Genomic DNA, 17,786 nt, shown 5'->3' with positions numbered 1-17,786 from the left:
GAAGTGGGACCAAGAGGTCCAAACTCATTTAAGTACAGACTAGGCTGAACTCGGCCAAACTGGGATGAACTGTTCCAGTCCCAAGCCAGGCTGAGCTGGCACAAACTGGGAAATGCCTCCCCCTCTGCCCCTGGTCCCCTCAAGCCCCCAGATGATTCCCAGGGTCTTCTCTCCAGTCTTTGCCCTCAGTTCATTGCCTTTCACCCTGCAGTGATGTTCCCAAATCCCCTGGCACCCCCTGCTCAGAGCAGAGGACAGCCATGGGTGGGAGGTGGGGGGCTGGGGACTCCTGTGTCCCCCCAGCCCCTCAAGGGCCAATCCTGACCAACCTTTGCTCTCCTTGCCCAGGCCACCTTTGATGGCAGTGGTGGAGCTATATGTGTCGGGGTAAGTCCTGGAGCTGGGTTCACCAGTGTGGGAACTGGGGGGAAGTTTGGTCACCCCCAATCTTTACTAGGACTGGGGACACCCCAGTGACATCTCATGCTCTCTCCACAGCGAGTTGGTGGCATTGCTGTTGGCGATGTGAGTATCCTGAATTCTTCTGCTGAACCAGAGCCTCCCCTCTCATGGCCATGACCCTCCAGGCCATCCCAGTGCACCCCAGTGCGTGCCTGTACATCCCAGAACTTCCCAAGGCTGCCCCTTCCCCAGGGTCCCCATTGTATTCCCACCCATCCCAGTGCACCCCAGTCACCCCAAAGATCCCCATGCCCAGTCCACTTCCTCTCCTCTTTCCCTCCACTCCCTTCCCTTTCTCATTCTCCATGACAGTATCCCCAAATCCCCCTCCTGGACTCCCAAACCCAACAATTTTGGTGCTCTGCCCCTGCTTTCTCCTGCCCCAGCCACCTCCCACTTCAGCCCCCATGTCCCCCCACTGGAATTCCTGCCTCCCCACCTGCATTCCCCCATTCCCATCCCTTCAGCACCCCCAGCCCCATCCCGTGAGGCTCCCAACTCCCCCAGTTCAGTGTCTTTGGGGCCCTCACATCCCACTCCATCCCCTCCTCCTTGGAGGCCCCAAGTTCCCCTCGCTCTCCTCGTCTCCATCCCCACCGTGGTCCCTGCAGGAACAGGGATCGGATGAAACTGCCTGGAGTGGGACTGGGGGGAGCAGAAGGGATTTTCCCACTCAGATTGGGGCAGCCACGGGGCGTGGGGACACCTGTGACTCTTGAATTCCCACAAGGACCATTCCAGACTAAACCTTTGTTCTCCATCTGCAGACAGTCATAGGAGGAGGGGCAGGTGGATGCATTGTGGTAAGTCCTGGAATTGGGGCACCAGTGTGGGAACTGGGGGCCCGTTGGGTCCCCCCGTGCCTTGCTGGGACTGGGGACACCCCAGTGACCAGTGACATCTCCCCATCTCTCTGCAGAAGAAGAACGGCGTCCAACGAGTGAAGAGGTCTGAGGTGGGTACCCGCAGTTCTGCTGGGCCCAGAGCTTCCCCTGTCCTGGTCATCACCCCCCAGTGCACCCCGGAACACCCCACTGTGCCCCAGTACACCCCAGCCTGCCCCAGTATCTCCCAACCAGCCCCAGTATCCCCCAGTGTGGCTCTAACCCCGCCTTTCTCCCCAGCCCCTCGTGGCTGAGCAGGTGGAGCTTCTGCGGGAGTGATGCCCGGCTGCCCCTCTGGATGCCCTGGTGAGAAATCTTGGGGGTTCTCCAGCCCCACAAAAGATCCTCGGGGACCAGGGCAGAGCCTTGAGCCCTGTGGGGTGGGCAGAGCTTGGGAAAGTCAGAGGGACATGGAGGGGGCTGTCCCTGATCCATGTGCTGGGGTTAGGTGGACAGAGCTGTCCCCAAGGCTTTCCTTGCACTGGGGGGCTCTGGGGACACCCAGTGTCCCTGTGGGAGCAGCAAGGGCTCTGGGATATTCCAGGGTGAGAGGCTCTGGGAGCCCCATGGATGTCAGGAGCCAAGTCCAGTCCCAGGTGTATCCGGGGCTCCAAATCCCTTCTCCTGCTGCAGGTCCCTGCAAAGAGAGGGGTGGGAACAAGGTCCCTCCCGTGTCCCAGTGGACACGGGTGTCACGACTTGGGCTTTGCCTTTCAGGTCTGGAACTGGTGATGACACCCAGGGCCTGTCCCCCTCCAGCAGCATGAGGAGATGATCATCTCTGGATAATCCCCCTGATCCCCTGGGAGCCCTGGGAATGTCCCTGGAATAATCAATAAACCCCTTCAGCAAAACAACTCTGTGTATGCACGTGTGCCTGTTCTCATGTCTGGGTGTGTGTTCCCATGTCCATGTGTGTTCCATGTCTATGTGTATCCATATGTGTTCCTGTGTCCATGTCCATGTTTTGTGTCCACATTTGTTCCCATGTCCCTGTGTGCTCCATGTTTTTGTGTGTTCTTATCTCCCTGTGTGTTCCTGTGTCCCTGTGTGTTATCTCCATGTGTGTTCCCACATCCCTGTGTGTTCCTGTGTCTCTGTGTGTTCTTATCTCCATGTGTGTTCCCATGTCCGTGTTCCGTGTCCCTGTGTGTTCTGTGGCCCTTGTTCAACCCTGCGAGTCTCCAGTCCCTCCCCCACCATGACCAGAGTGACTCCAGGGGCTCCCAGGGGTCTCTCCCTCCCCTCCCACCACTGTGTGCCCTGGGCAGGGCAGGCTGGGACACCCTGGAATGTCCCCCTGGAGCTGGGAGGGACGAGGGGCACCCAGAGCAGCCTCTGGAGCCCCCAGGGTTTGGGGCACAGAGGGAAACAGGTTCTGCCCAGGGCTCTGGGAGCCCCATCCCCAGGGAGCACAGGTTGGGCTCGGGGCAGGAGAGGATCATGGCCAGGAGCCTGGAGCTCTGGCTCCCCTGCTCCGTCTGGGAGTGACAGAGATTCCCCGGCCAAGGATCAGCACTCGTGGCTTCATGGCTCTTGGAAATGAGGGGGTTAAGGTCACTTGAAGAATCTTGGGCTGTTCAGATCCCATCCTTGAGGTGCCTCTGCCCAAATTCAGGGACAAATGGGACCAAAGTCAATAGTCTGGAATTTACTGAACAATAAAATGCCAGGGAGAGAAAGGAGGAAGGGCAGGAAGAGAGGGAGAAGGGAGGGAGAGAGATCAATCAGAAGGTCAGCACCACCCATGGATCCAGCAGTGTCCTGTTGGTCCTTCTTCCCCTGGAGCTTCTGGGTGGTGGGGGGTCCTGAGGTCATTCTGAACTTCTCCCTGTTTATCCATTTTAGCAAACTCAGGAATCAGTGCTCATGGGCTACACCCCTCTCTAATGCCATTGGTTTAACGATTCCCTGGCCTTGGGTGCTGATGATTCCAGGCTCAGGCTGACTCTTCTGTTCAGCCGGAGGTTTCTGGGCTTGGTGGTGGCCATGGGTCGGTGGTCACCATCTGCCCCTCTGGAATTCCGTTTATCCTAGTGAGAGCTGATTCCAGCACGGGTGCTGGCTTGGATTTCCTTGTCCACCACCAGGGTCCATTCTGATCCCCCAGCTTTGTTTACCTCCCCCAAGGTCCAAGATGGCCTGAGGACAATTGTCCCACCTTGATCTTACCTTAGGGAGCTCCATTCTGTGCTTGTCTCTTGGCAGAATCCCCCTGTGGGGACAGTGTTTGGGATGGGCAACTGCTGCTCCTTAGTCCCAACACCAGTGGAGCCTCCCCAGCCCCCAGGAGTCCTGCCTGGGTGTCCCCAAGGTGTCCCCTAAGTGTTCCAGCCCAGTGACCCCCTGGTGACCCCCTCCAGCCCCACTTCATGCAGCTCCCAGAGCACAGGGAGGTCTTTGAGGCTCTGGACTGTGACATCTTTGAGGCTCCAGAGCCGATGGCGCTGCCAGTGCTGGTCCCCATCGAGATGTGAAATGCCCTCAATAAGGAGCAGGGGTGGCCTTCATCATCACCATCATCTTCATCACCACAACCACCCACATCATCAGCCTTATCCTCTTCAACATCATCATCTTCATCTTCATCACCCACACCGCCATCATCATCTCCCAATACCATCAACCTCCATCATCATCACCACAACACCAACAGCTCCATCTTCATCATCACCTTCATCTTCACCACCCACACCCTTGACACCATCACCCTGACACTGCTCACACCATGTCCCCACAGCCCCCTGTCCCAGCATTCCCAATCCCCCTGTTCCCATGGGCCCATGTCCCACCTGAACCCTGCCCTCTGCTCATGGGTCACCTCCATGGTCACCTTCACAGTCCAAGGTCACCTCCAGCTCTTCCCTGTCCCCACTCTCTCACTTCCTGTGTCCCTTCGACCATCTCCAGGTGCTCTTGGCCATCTCCATGCCCCCACTACCATCTCCCTGTCCCCTCCTCATGTCCCACCACCACATCCTGTTCACCTTGAACATCTCCATATCCCCCCTCATGTCCTCCCCATGTCCCCACCACCTCTCCACATTTCATTGCTCATCTCTGTCCCCAGTTCCATCTTCCTGTCTCCTCCAGCTCCTCCCTGTCCTCTCCACATTTGAAACCACCATGTCCAGGTCACCTCCACGATCTCCAGGTCTCCTTGACCATCTCCTCCTGCTGACTATCCCCATCCCCATGACCCCACCACCATGTCCATGTCCTCTCCATGTCCCCAACTCCATGTCTGGGTCCTCTCTTGTCTCTACCCCCACTGTCATCTCCATGTCCCCTCTGCTGTCCCCTCCACCATGGCTCTGCCACCTCGATCTCTTCCCTGTCTCCCACCTGCCATGTCCCTCTGTTCCCCTCTTCCCCCATCTCCATCTTCTGCCCTCAGCCCAACCTTGTCCAACCCCTCGGCCACAGCCCCGCCCAGAGGAACACCCCTGGCACTGTCACCACACCCCTGGCACTGTCACCACACCACTGGCACTGTCACCACACCACTGGCACTGTCACCATACCCGTGACACAGTCACCACCACATCCCTGGCAGTGCCACCACACCTCTGGCACTGTCACCGCACCCTTGGCACTGACACCACCACACACCTGGCACTGCCAGCACCACACCCATGGCACTGCCACCATCACACCGCGGGCACTGTCACCACGCCCCTGGCACTGTCACCACGCCACTCCCCCGCCCCCGCCTTGTTTTCCCTTTCACATCCCAGTGTTCCTATCACAGCTACTGCGGGAACACCCCTGTCACTGTCACCTCCTGTCACCCCCATGTGTCCGTCACCCCCGATGCCTCTGTAACCCCCCCACGTGACACTGATGGGATGTGGCAGGGTCTGAATTAGGGGGGGGCAGGTTGGGGGAATCACCTGATGTCATCTGGTGTCACCCCAAGTGCCACCCCCCGTCCGTGGGGCGCCACCCAAGTGTCCCCAATGCCCTCGCCACGCTCATTTGCTGTCAATAAAGGGAATTTCCCCTCCCCCATCCCAAACCGCCTGCGGGTTTTTTGGGGGGTGGGGACCCCCAGGGCAGCCAATCACAGCCCAGGGTCGGGCATTGGGGCGAGGCGGGCCACGCCCCCCCAGGTAAGAACCCCCAAGCCCCAATTCGGGCTTCAGTCGCCTCCAACCCTGGACAGGTCAGTGGGGCGCCCCTCCCCCACCTGGGAGTCTCGGGAAGGGGAGGGGGGAGGGGTGGGTGATGTGGCCACTCCGGACCGGACTTTGGACCCCCCTGAGCTGGGGGGAAGGGGCAGGACGGGGGAGAGGGACCCACATTTTGGGTGCCCATGGAGGGGCAGGACCCATATTTGATCTCCTTCCTGGACTTCCAGATCCATCCCAGGACCCCAAAAACTCCCAACATCCCCCCTGCACCAAAAATCTTCTCCAAAATCCCCTTAGGACCACAATATCCCCTCCAAGACTCTCCTAGGACCCTCAACCTCCCCCCAGGAGCCGCCCAAAATCCCCTTCCCAGGACGCAATAACCTCCCGACAAGCCCTTCCCAGGACCCCAATATCTCTTCAAGGACCCTCCTGGGACCCTCAACCCCCGCAGCAACCCCTCAAAATTCCCCAAATCCTACAAAGACCAAACCAAATTTCTCCCTCAATGCTTCAATAGCCTGAACTGGGGGGATCGTGTGTTGGGTAACTCTAAATTTTGGTGTTTGTCGTTGGGCGAACCCCAACTTTGGGGCCAGAAGACACCCTTGAATTGGGGGGCTCTGGGGAGAAGCCCCCGATTTGTGGGGATCAGTGGCAGGGACCCCAATTTTAATTCAAAGACAGGGGGAACCCCCATTTTACCCTGCCCCATACTCTTCTGAGGGATTGGGTGTCACTCTGGGGTTCCCAAAGACCAACCCAAATTTCCCCCTCAACACCTCAAAACCCCTCCAGACCCAAATATCTCCCTGAAAACCCTTCCTGGATCCCAATACCCTCTCACGGACCTTCCTAGGACGCCAACAGCCCCTCCCCACGATCCCAAATCCCTCCCCACGACCCCAAATCCCACTCCCGCAGCCCCCAAGCAGCGCCTCTGTCTCTCTGCCCAGGCTCCCCCGGACCATGTCCCGCTCGCCCCCGGCCCGCTCGCCGCCCCCCGCCCGGGGCTGGGCCCCCCCGCCCCCCCCGCACCGCCTGCGCTCCCTGGCGCGCTCCTGGCTGGACGAGGACGCGCCCTGGCCGGACGCGGCGGTGGCGACCGTGGGGGACAGCGCGACCCGAGCGCAGCTGCTCAGCAAGGCCGGGGGGCACTCGGGGGGTGTCCTGGCCGGGGCCCCCTTGGCCGAGGCCGTTTTCGGGGTGTCGGGGTGCCGGGTCACCTGGAGGGTGCCCGAGGGGGCGGCGCTGCCCCCCGGGCGGGTGTTGGTGGCCGAGGTGGAGGGTCCGGCCGCGGGGGTGCTGGCAGCGGAGAGGGTCGCCCTCAATATTTTGGGGCGCTGCAGCGGGGTGGCCTCGATGGCCGCGAGGGCTGTGGGGGTGGCCCGGGCACAGGGCTGGGCGGGGGTCGTGGGGGGCACCCGAAAAACCACGCCCGGGTTCCGCTTGGCGGAGAAATACGCGCTGGGGGTGGGGGGCGCTGACCCCCACCGGGCAGGTTTGGGGGGACTCCTCCTCCTCAAGGACAATCACCGAGCGCTGGCGGCGGCAGCGGGGGGGCTCGAGCAGGTGGGGACGCCAAACTTTGTGGGGACAATTGGGAGGGGGCTTGAATTGGGTGGTTCTGGGTGTGGGGGGACTCCAGAATTTGGGCGGCAATGGCGGCAGGATCCCTGGATTTTGGGGAAACCCGGAGACTGGAGGAGCAGCACCCCAGTTTGGGGGGGAGATTGGAGGGGGGACCCTTGAATTGGTGGGTTCTGGGTGGTCGGTGTGACAACCCCAATTTTGGGGGTGTGGGGAACATGAGGTTTGGATGTAATGGGGGGTTTTGGTGGATGGGGCTCGATTTTGGGGGAGTGATGGCTTGGGGTACCCCGAATTTCGAGGGTGGTGGGGAAGCACCAATATTTAAAGGGGGTACCAATCTTGGATTGGGGTATTGTAGGTGTGGAGTGATGTGGGAGGACCCCTGAATTGAGGGGGATGGGTGCAGGGCTCCCAATTTGGGAGGGAAATTGGGGGGGGTCACCCCTGAATTGGGGGAAGATCATGCATTGAGTAACTCTAAATTTTGGTGTTTGTAGTTGGGAGAAGCCCAACTTTGGGGGTAGCAGACAATCTTGAATTGGGGAACTCTGGGGAGAGAACCCCAAGTTTTGGGGATCAATGTGGGGAAGGCAGTGGGGGGGCCCAATTTTAAGTGAATGACTGGGGGGAGCCCCCATTTTACCCTGCCCCACACTGGGGCGTCCCTCTGGGGTTCTCCCTGACCCCCCTCTTCCCCAGATGATTTTGGGGGTGCGCCGGGCCGGGGGCTTCACCCGCCGGTTGGGGGTCGAGTGCTCGAGTGCGGGCGAGGCGCTGGCGGCTGCTGGGGCTGGGGCTGACATCGTCCTGCTGGACAACCTGAGACCCCAGGTGAGCCCCAAAACCGGAGGGGGGCCAATAGTGGTGGGACCCCAAGTGTGGGTTGGACCCCAAAAATGGGAGTTTGGATTCTAAAAATGGGGATAAACCCCAAAAATGGGACACAGGGGACATCCTGGGGTGAGGCTACACCAGTAAAATGGGAATCTGCTGTAAATGTGGGCCACCCCAAAGATACGAGGGATAATCCCAATTTCGGGGGAGTCAGAGGATTGGATAATCCCAGTTTGTGAGGTTTTGGGTGAAGGGACCCTTGACTTGGGGAGTTTAGGTGGGGGGATTGTAATTTGGGGGTCAGTGGGTGGGCAAATGCCTGGATTGGAGGCGTTGAATAGGAGGCCACAATTTTGGGGGGTTCTGGGTGGGGGGACAGCCATTTGGATTGGAGAGCCCAAATTTGGGGTTGTTCTGGAGGTCAGTGGTGGGTGGTGCCCCCAGTTGGGCAGATGTTGGATGGTAATCGATTTTCATTGGGTTTTTATTGGGTTTAATCAGGATAACCCTTGATTTGGAGGGGTTGGGGGTGGACACCCCAATTTTGGAGCTCAGTGAGTGGAATAATCCCTGAATTGGGGGTTTCTTGTGGGGGAGGTCCCACATTGGGCAGATTTGGGCCAATTTGGGTGGGGGGGGGGGATTCTGCACTATGTAGCATCCAGTATACATCCATATGTCCAGTGTATCCCCAAATTTTGGGGAGGGGGTGCTCCCTGCTAACAGGGTGTCCCCCCAGGAGCTGCACTCGGCTGCGGCGCAGGTCAAGGCTGCACATCCCGGAGTGACGGTGGAGGCCAGCGGGGGCATCGTTTTGGAGACCCTCCCCCAGTTTTTGGGGCCCCACATCGACGTGGTGTCCATGGGGTGTCTGACCCACAGTGCCCCCGCCCTGGACTTTGCGCTGCGGGTGCTGGAACCCTAAAATCCATCCCCCTGACCCTGAAAACCCTGCCTAGGACCCCAAAAATCCATCCTAGGACCCTAAAAACCTACTCTGGAACCCCAAAACCCAACCTGAGATGCCCAAATCCATCCTGGGGAGGGTGAAACTCACTGTGAAACTCCAAAATCCACCCTGGGAATCCTCTAACCCCAAAGGCCTTCCACTAAGGGGTCTGCGAAAACTGGCGCTGGGACCCACAAAATCTATCTTGGAACTGCCTAAATCAACTCTGGGACCCCAAAGTTCCACCCTGAGACCCTCCAGAACCCACTCTGGGACCTCCAAATCCCCCCCTGAGACCCCACAAAGCCCACCCTGAGGATCCCAAATCTCCATCCTGGGCTACTCCCACTCACCTCCCCCCTCTAAGGTGGACCCAAAATTCCACCCTGAGGTCTCCCCATCCCCCTTTAATCTTTGTACCCCCAAATAAAGCCCTACCTCACCTCCCCCACTTGTCCCCCCAGTTTTCTCAGGGGTCCAAACTCCAGGTGGGGGGAGGGTCCAGACCCACTTTGCGGATTCCAGACCCCAGTTTGAGAGGCCCAGGTCCCAGGGTGGAGAGCTGAGACCTCAGTGTGAGGATCCCATATCACGCTGGAGGGCTGCAGACCCCAGTTTGGGGGTACCAGATCTCAGTTTAAGACTCCCAGACCCAGTTTAAAGAACCCAGATTACAGTTTGAGGGTCCCTGACCCCAGTTTAGGAGTCCAGGACCTGAACCCCCAATCTGAGGGACCCAAACCCCAGTTTAGGGGTATCAGATCTCAGTGTGAGGGTCCCAGACCCACCAGCAGCACACCTGGCAGCACCATAACACTGGGAATTAGGATCAGAGAAGTCCTGCTGTAAATCACAAAATCAGGGTCTAATTCCTGGCCTGATCCCACCCACCCCATCACACCTGTGTGCCCACCTGCCCACAGGTACCTTTGGGATGTCTTAAAAGAAATTTAAAAAGCAATTACTTAAAACTTAAAAAAACTAACTTTATTTACAAAACTATAGTTGGCTTGCCAGCCATAATCCTTAGGACAAAGTGATCTCCAGGCTCAGGGACGCCTGTGTGACCCTTCAGACTTAAAGTGCTGCCCCAGTCTGGGGCTGGGGTTGGATCCAGCCACACCCAGAGCCTTCTCTGAGAAGAACCCTAGGAAGTCAAGGAGTCCTTTCTGCACCTTGTGAATCAGCAGGAGGGTGTCCCTGATCAGTCGAGCCTGAATGTCCCACTCTGGGCACAACAGGCCCCCAGCTCAGCAGTGCCAGCACCACAGAGCTCGCAGGGACTGTCCCGGTGTCCGCTGCTCCTTCGGCTCCTCAGGATCGAGCTGCTCTGAGCTGCCAGACAAGGCGTGAGTTCACACCCATCTTTCTGCAAGGCCTGAAGTTCTGTGACCAAAACAGAGCCGAGATGAGTTCCCGTGTTTGTAGAGACCCCCCACTCTCCCAGCCCTCACTCCCCACTCCCCACTGAAATCCAGAGCAGGCAGCTCCTCGCTCTGGTCCTGGGGATGTCACACGATGGTCCCTGGGCACAGAGCTCTGTCAGCCCCTGCTGTTCCCCAGCACGATCCCAAACAACCAGGGACCACCAGCAGCCTGGATGTGGCACTGGGCAGGGGCTGGGGGGGACAGGGGCTGCCCAAAGAGGGACCCCGGGCTGGGGCTCATGAACCTGATGGTCCAGTCTTGCACACATTGCTGAGGGTCCCTCAGGTACTGCAGGCTCTGATGAAGGTGCTGCTCAGCCCTGCTGCTGTCCTTTTCCATCTGGAGGGACCATAAAGATGTGGGCATTGTCACACATCTTCCAGGTGGCTGGAGCAGCCCCTCCTGGCAGCAGCCCCATTACCAAGAGCCCTCCTCCCTCCCACTGGGTGCAGGAAGGGGAGATGGGACTGGAGGAGAGCCCCTGGGGCTCTGTTCTTGAGCCAGGAACAAGGATGCAGCTCCAGGCTGTGGGGTCTCTTCCCCAGGCCCAGCTGCAGAGCCCACGGCCCAGCACAGTCCCTGGGGCACATCCTCACCAAGCAGTCAGCCATCCTCCAGCTCTGCCCTGTCTTCACCACGTGCTTCAGCTCCTTCCACTTGAGGAGCTCTGCGATAGCAAGGACGGCATTCCTGGAGGCCTGTGGGACAGCAGGAACTGGGAGATGGCTCCAGGGCCTGGGAAAGTTGACCTGGGGTGACTCTGCCTTTAGGGAGCTGCCAAAACATCCGGGAATGGCCCCCAGGTACAGGGATTGAGGCCCAAATGCCTGCTCTCCAACACCTTTGGGGACACACCTGTCCACACCTCGGTGTCCTGGCCTGGTGCTGAGCCCTGCTGGAGTGGGCAGGGCAGGTGCTGGCAATGCCAACTTGGCTCTGCAGGGACCCTTCCCTGGGCTGTGCTTGGGGAATGCTGCCCAAGGCCTGGAGCCCCAGGGGGGGTCAGCCACCCCTCTCCGTGTCAGTGCTCAGCCTTGGCAGCAGTGCCTGGCCCACCCTGGGGGCCTCGTCATTCATGGGGAGGATGAGCAGGGCCAGGACACTGCACGCAGTTCTTCATCCACTTCTTCCCCTTCCCCAGCCCTGCCCTCAGCAGCCTCTGAAGGAGCGCATGCAGCGCTCCCACACCCAGCTTTCCTCCTGGAAGGAACGAGGAAAGGGGAGCTTCAGGAGCAGCAGCTCCCTGCCCATAGTGATGTGAAAAACGAGGTTCACTTTCCTGGTAAATTTTACAAGGTTTAATAATAATAAAAAAAAAAAGACAAATAGGAGACTAAGACAGTAAAGCAAAGGGTTAATGTGGCTGGGTGCTGGGCAGCCAAGGCCACACACTCAGAAAACACTTCCTTAAATGCATCAACGTGTTGCACATTTATAGACCTTCATTATTCAAAATCATCAACCCCAACCCGCAAAACAACTTTTTTTTGTAGCCATCCTGTCCTACTCCCCATCAATAAATTCCTTTCCTGGAGTTCTGGTTATCTTCATCCAGATAGGATAATCTAATGTCTTGGTTTAATTTGAATTTTTGAATTTCCCGGCCAACGCACCAAATAATGTTATAGTTTTGACTTGCCAATTTAAATATACTCATTTTCTGCTGTGAGACAGAACCAGGAGCAAAAGAGCAAGTCAGGCCTAAAACTTAAAAGGGTATAAAAGACTTTATTAGCTACACAAAGAACGAAAAGCAAATTCAGAATAAGATCTTCAGACCACTCTTTCCTCCCCTCTCCCAACCTTCATAACAACAAAACAAACATACAAAAAACTACTTCAGTCAGTTCCCAACTTAAATAGTCCTTTTTTCAGTTCACTTCGGAGAGAGAAGTTTCCTCTTGTCAGGCCATAGGGACTTCACCACAAGAAGGGAAAAAAACAGTCCTCTCGTGGTTTCACTTTCACGATTCGCATCCACCTGGGAAAAGATCTTAGGAATCATGAGGCTCCTCCCATTTTCACAGCTTTCCCGAAGCTGTGCTTATGGGCCATGTTAAACTCATGGGGTATTTACTTTAAAGAATGAACTGTTCCAAACCAAAAATTCTCTTAATCTCTCTTTCTCTCTCTTCATGCTTCATCTCCAGGAAAAGAGATCCCCTTTTCTCCTGGGGGTGAAGGATTCTCAACACAGATGCCTTTGATTAACAATCTATCAAATGGAACATCTCCAACCCCCCCATGTCTTTCTCCATGGTTTAGAGGAATATTCAATGTAACATCAGTTCATCCCTACAACGTACAAAAGGATTTTCAGCCATCTTCACAGCATCTCCTCATTCTCCTTCCATCTAAAGAAACTTAGCTCTTTCATTTTCTCTTCTCACTCTGGGGAGGATTGAAAAGTCTGCAAGTCTTATCTGAGCACTGAAAGAGTTAAGATTTCACACAGGGAAAGCAAGGCTGCAATGCTGGAGCTGTGCCAAGATTTCGGAAACCTCAGGCCTGGCTGGAAAAAGGAAAGAGGGGGAGCGGCCGGGATCTCAGTCAGCCTCTGTGGGCCCAGCCCAGCAGTCACTGCCATGATGCTGAGCCATGGCCACCCCTCCTCCCTGCCGGGCCGTGCCAGCTCCCCAGACAGGGCCCGGCCCTGCCCCCGGCCAGGCCCGCAGGCCTGCAGTGCAGCCAGGCCAGGCCCTGGGACCGCCACTGCTGCTGGGAAACAAAGAGAGCTCTTTGCCAAGTCACCCCCTTCAAAATGTGTGTTCATGGAGCGAACTGACTTGCTCCAATGGTTATTCAGGCTGTCAATAACCAAGCCAGCCTTCAATTGGTCCCATCAACTCACAGAGGAAGTTTTCTCATAGAGAAAAACCTCTGAGTCCATTCTTTACCAGGTGAAAGCAGCACAACCCCTGTCCCCCACGGCCACCCCATTACCAGTTGTTGTGTGGGAGGAACCCCCCATGAGCCCCCAAGGGCTTGGGGACTGCCCCAGAGCAGATCCATCCCCAGAGCCCCAGGGAATCACTCCAGGGATTGAGTGATGAGGACACGAAGGGACCCCCATGGAACCATCCTTTTTTTGTACCAGACACGACTTTCCCTCCATCTCCCATGGTTCCCTCAACTCAAAGACCACTGCCAAGTCAATTTGGGGGTCTCAGCCCCCTCCCTCACCCTTGGGGTGTCTCAGACCCCTTTTTGCTCTTCCACTACTTCCCCATCATCCATCCCAGTCCCCACGCATGCCGGGTTTTGGGGGTTCCAGACCCCTCTTGCTACCTCTGGGGGTCCCATCCCTCCCTTCTCTCAATTCAGGCACCTCGTGGCAGCTTTTTCCTGAAAGGAGTCCCTGAGTTACAGGATTTTTGGAGAGGGACAGCTCTGTCTGGCTTTCCCCTCCCTGTTGTGGCCTCTCAGCTGCCCCTGACACCCTGGGGGTGCTGGGATTTCCCTGCTGGGGACAAGGACGTTCATTCCCTTCCAGGAGCCCAATGCCCGGCTGGGGCTCCAGGGCAGGGGGTCCTTGAGCAGCTGCCCCAGAACCTCCGCCAGGGTCTCCCAGCGCAGCCGGAGCCGCTCGGCCTGGGGTCCCCAAAGGCCTCAGCGAGCCCCAAGTCCCTGCCAGGAACCCTCAACTCCCTCCAAGCCAGCATCCCCCACAGCCCCTGCAAGTTCCCCCCATGGCACCGGCCGTGGCCGTGTCCCCACATGTCACTGGCCATGTCCCACCATGTCCTCACCCATGGCTGTGTCCCCACCATGTTTCCATCCCTGTCACTGTCCCCCACATCTCCATCCACGCCTGTGTCCCCCCATGTCCCCACGAATGGCCACGTCCCCCTCCATGTCCATGTGTCCCCATGTCACTCTCCATGTCTGTGTCCCCACCATGTCATTGTCCCCCTGTCCCCACCCATGTTTCAGTTCAGTGTCTTTATTTTTACCCCAGTGTTGGATGTTTTAAAGGGATGAAGAGAAATGAAAAGCAAATCAAGGCCCAAAGAAAAGGATTTCTGTGTCCATGCTGGCTGACGATCCATGTGCTTGGGTGGAAGGAAGAACATTTTTCAGAGGGGTTTCCACCCCACTGCCTCCAAAATCTTGGTCTTTGCCCCAATCCATCACCATTTTGTTGCGGGAAACACCCTTGGGTAATAGGAAATCAAAATTTTGAGATCACTGAGGTTGGAAAAGACCTCCAAGACTGTTCAGTATCCCTGGATGCCACCAGAAGATAGGACTGAACAAAGAAGATTTGCTGGCGTTGAAAGTCAACAAATGTGCTCTCCCCAAGGAATTCCCAGTGTCAGTTTGGATCCTGAATGGACTTTCTGCCCTTACATTCATCCAGGTGCACACAGGAAGCCAGGAAGATGCAGAGCTCCCCCAGCCAGGTGTCTTACCAACACGGATCACCAGGGCTCTGAACAACGGGGGTCACTGGGGATCATCCAACACCGATCCTCCCATGGGGGATGGAGCTGGAGCACAGCACGAAGCTCTTCCCACACTCGGGGCACTCACAGGGCTTCCCTTAGTGGAGCCTCCGTTGGTGTCGGGTCAAGTGAGAGCTCTGTGAGAAGCTCTTCCCACACTCAGGACACTCGTAGGGCCTCTCCCCAGTGTGGATGCGCCGGTGAACAGTGAGGTTGGAGTTGCGGTTGAATCCCTTCCCGCAGTCGGGGCAGCGGAAGGGCCTCTCCTCTGTGTGAATCCGCTCGTGTAGGAGGAGATGGGAGCTGGTCTGAAACCTCTTCCCACACTTGGGACACTCGTAGGGCCTCTCCCCGGTGTGGATGCGCTGGTGGCTTCTGAGGTTGGAATTTCGCCGAAAACTCTTCCCACATTCCAAGCAGGTGTAGGGCCGTTCCCCTGTGTGGATCACCTGGTGCTCCATCAGATAAGAAATAGTGCTGAAGCCCCTCCCGCATTTCCCACACTCGTAGGGCTTTTCCCCAGTGTGGATCCTCTGGTGTTGGATCAGCCTGCACCTGTAGCTGAAACCCTTCCCACATTCCAAGCACTTGTGCGGCTTCTCCCCTCCAGGAGGCTTCTCCACCAGCTCTGAGCTCTGCCTGGATCTCTGGCCGCCTTCCCGGCTCAGGGAGGGTCTTTCCTCCTCGCAGCTCCCTGGGTTGGGTTTGCAGCCCCTCCTCCTGAGAGATCCCTGGGACTTGTCCTCGTCCTCCATGCATCCACGCCTTGGGAATGACAAATTCTGGTTTGGAGGAAAAAACAAGAGAGCACCTTGGGCTGAGGGTTCCTTCTTCCCAAGTGCAACTCAGGAAGTCATTGGGCATCTTGTGTCTATAAGAACCTCCAAAACACAACGATTCAGCACAAAAATTATCCAAACATCAAGACACAGATCAAAAACTCAACAAAAAGCAAATTTCAGCCCACATCCCTTCCAAAATATAAAGATTCAGCCCCTGCAAAAAATCAAAGCACCAACATTTTATCCAATAAAGCTCACAAACACCAAGATTCACCCCTGTGAAAATCATGCATGGTCCTCCTCAGTCACCTGCTGCATGCAGGGGGAGCAACGCTCCTGGGGCTGGGGCAGAGGCTGCAGATACAGGGAGGGGTGGAACATTGTGCTGCTGCCCATTTCTGACCCTCTTGCGGTGTCCCTGCTCTTCCTCACACTCCTCTTCCTCCCATTATTCCTCTTTCTCCTGCACAATCCCACCTGCTCCTCCCACGTGCAGCGTTTGACCATTTTGTTCTTCAACCCTGCTTCTCCTTCCCTTCTCCTGCTGCTCCCAGGCCCAGCACCCACTGCCGGCTCCCTCTTCCCCCCAAACCCACAGCATCCCAGCGCAGGGGCAGCGATGGAGCTGGGGCAGCTCGGGCTGGGGCAGCGCTGGGCTCTCGGCCGCTCCCGCCCGCACTCGCTCCCCACTGCAGCCGCTGCCGCCACCACAGCGCGGGGGGGCCCGGCCTTGGCGCTCCCCCCCTCCCACCTCCCCAAATTCCCCTGCCGGGGGGCGCTGGGGCCAGGAGACAGACGAGTGACAGATCAGGGGGGCTGGGAAGAGTCGGCAGCCAGAGAGCACTGAAAATCTCAGCAGGGACTACAGTGGGATCTTCGGGGACTAAACATGGCTGGGCACCCATGGAGGGTGGAAAGGGAAAGCCAGGAAGGGATCCTGACCAAAGGTTTGATGATCCCAAAATATCTCTCAAGGGGCCCTTGGGAGCATGTTGAGAGAGTTTGCACATTCTCCCAGAGGTAATCAAGGTCAGGGACACCCAGGGAGGCATTAAGAGAAGTCCAGAAGGGATTTAGACAACAGGGGATGGATGGTGTTGGTGTGCTGGGAAGGGACTGGGTGAAGGGGATTGTGCAGGAATATGGTTCAGGCAAGAAGAAGGAAAGTTGCCAGCTGACTGACATCTTTTATATCCCCAGTTGCCAGGACAGGCACACAAGGAGGTCAGGATTGCAGGGGGTTTCTCTGTGCTGGGCAGCGGCAGGAGCGGGCGCAGAGGGGCGGCACCGGGAGCACGGGCTGGGGGCCTGTGGGGAGCTGCGGGGCCGGGCCGGGGCTGTGGGGCAGCCGGGGCTCAGCGCCGGGCGCTGCCTGAGCCCAGCACCCCCCGGCAATTGCAGGCCCGGCAGTGGCCCCCGGCCCCCAGGAGGCTGCGGGACGCCCCGGCCGCTGCCCGGCCCCGTGGAGCTGCCGGCCCTGCCCGCCGGGGGGGCCGCGTTTGGACACTGCGGCAGGACAGGCACCGGCTCTGGGATACGGGCTGGCCACGGCAGCCACAGCACAAGGAGCAGCAGCACAAAGGAACAGCTGGGAAATGGGCATTGGACGTGCAAGGATCGAGATCAGCTTTTAAGCATTTTCCTTGGGTCAGTGCAGAAAGGAATGATTTAGCAGAAAGCTCAGCAGCTGTCAGAGGATGAGCACCCCCAGGCACTGAGGGGGCTGCAGGAGGGGCAGAAGAAGCCCCTGGAGCACTTGGTCACAAAGGCACAGCAGGGGAATGCAAGAAGGGATGAGGAAAAGGCCAAGGGGAAGGCAAAGGCCATGGCAGAGTTTCTACAGCCCCTGAGGGATGAACCCCAGGGCCCAAGGGGGCCCCAGCACCCAGGGGCTCTCACATCCTTACACCATCTTGAACCAGGTGCCCTCCTCACACTGACACCATTCAGTCCTTGATGGCAAAGATGCTTTCTGGGGATGCCCACTTACACAGGATGGTAAACTGGATTTTGCCTTTGAGTGGGAACAAGAGGTAGAAGGGAAAATGGAAAAGACATGGACGGTCCTTCTGCAGGGATGCATGGAAGCACCAGCCTTATTGGGACAAGCCTTGCAGAAAATATCACAAGAATTTACCCCACGCCCAGGGATTGGGTTAATGCAGGATGTGGATGACTTGCTGCAATCAGGAGGACAAGAAGTGGTAGAAGAAGCCTCTGTGAAATGGCTGAATGTTCAGGCTAAAAAGCATCTTTGATTATTTGAAAAAACAGCG

At 57.4% G+C, this 17,786-nt stretch overlaps 1 long non-coding RNA gene across 1 annotated transcript; it reads left to right on the top strand.

The window, feature by feature from the left end:
- The first annotated feature begins 346 nt into the window (after window positions 1-346).
- LOC148218190 (uncharacterized) lies at window positions 347-1,654 on the top strand. Its single transcript, XR_015800559.1, has 5 exons — window positions 347-387; window positions 499-525; window positions 1,230-1,265; window positions 1,382-1,417; window positions 1,587-1,654. It is a non-coding gene; the product is annotated as an uncharacterized LOC148218190 (long non-coding RNA).
- The last annotated feature ends 16,132 nt before the right edge of the window (window positions 1,655-17,786 follow it).

This window comes from Sturnus vulgaris, unplaced genomic scaffold (assembly GCF_052056855.1).
Source record: "Sturnus vulgaris isolate bStuVul1 unplaced genomic scaffold, bStuVul1.hap1 Scaffold_194, whole genome shotgun sequence".
NCBI classification, from domain to species: domain Eukaryota; kingdom Metazoa; phylum Chordata; class Aves; order Passeriformes; family Sturnidae; genus Sturnus; species Sturnus vulgaris.
This window is presented reverse-complemented; position numbering and strand designations above follow the sequence as displayed.